Here is a 642-nt window from a genome sequence, read left to right as displayed (position 1 = left end):
CTTACGCGCCTCGCCCAACCCGCAGTCTTGGGTTGAATTTCTTCAAGGTCGACGCTAATGGTCGTACAGAGATTGTGTCTGTCGACCGTCTGAAAAAGCGTACCTTGACAAACCCTCAACTTTCGTGTACGACGTGCCCGTTTTTCAAACACCACACACCACTGTCAACATCATTACCACCACACACAGATACAGCTACAGCCAGTTTACAGCGACGACATCAACAACCACTACGAACTACAAGCATCGCCCCCGACGTCGCCAGCAGCAATACGACTCAATGTACTACCAGCATCGTCAACATGATTTCTCCAAGTACACGAGCAACCAACATCAACAAGCGCGGTTTTATCTCGACTCTGTTAGAGTGGAAGTTTCCACTCACGATCAACAGACCATCCAGAATATTCCGTACCAGGTAACACAGGTCCCAGCCAGCATCCGACGCTCAACTACGGCTCTGCTCCTTGACCGCAACTTCCTGCGTATGAACATTCTAAATCTCCTTGTGTAACTTTTATAGAATACTAGCAGAGCAACCCGGCGCTGCCCGGGAATGAAATTGTTGCTTATATACTGGAAGGAAAAAAGCAAAATATGCTGTATAGAAATCTGAGGACATTCTGTAGATGGACTCTCAGA

Source organism: Octopus bimaculoides, chromosome 1 (assembly GCF_001194135.2).
Source record: "Octopus bimaculoides isolate UCB-OBI-ISO-001 chromosome 1, ASM119413v2, whole genome shotgun sequence".
In the NCBI taxonomy this organism is placed as follows: Eukaryota; Metazoa; Mollusca; class Cephalopoda; order Octopoda; family Octopodidae; genus Octopus; species Octopus bimaculoides.
This window is presented reverse-complemented; position numbering follows the sequence as displayed.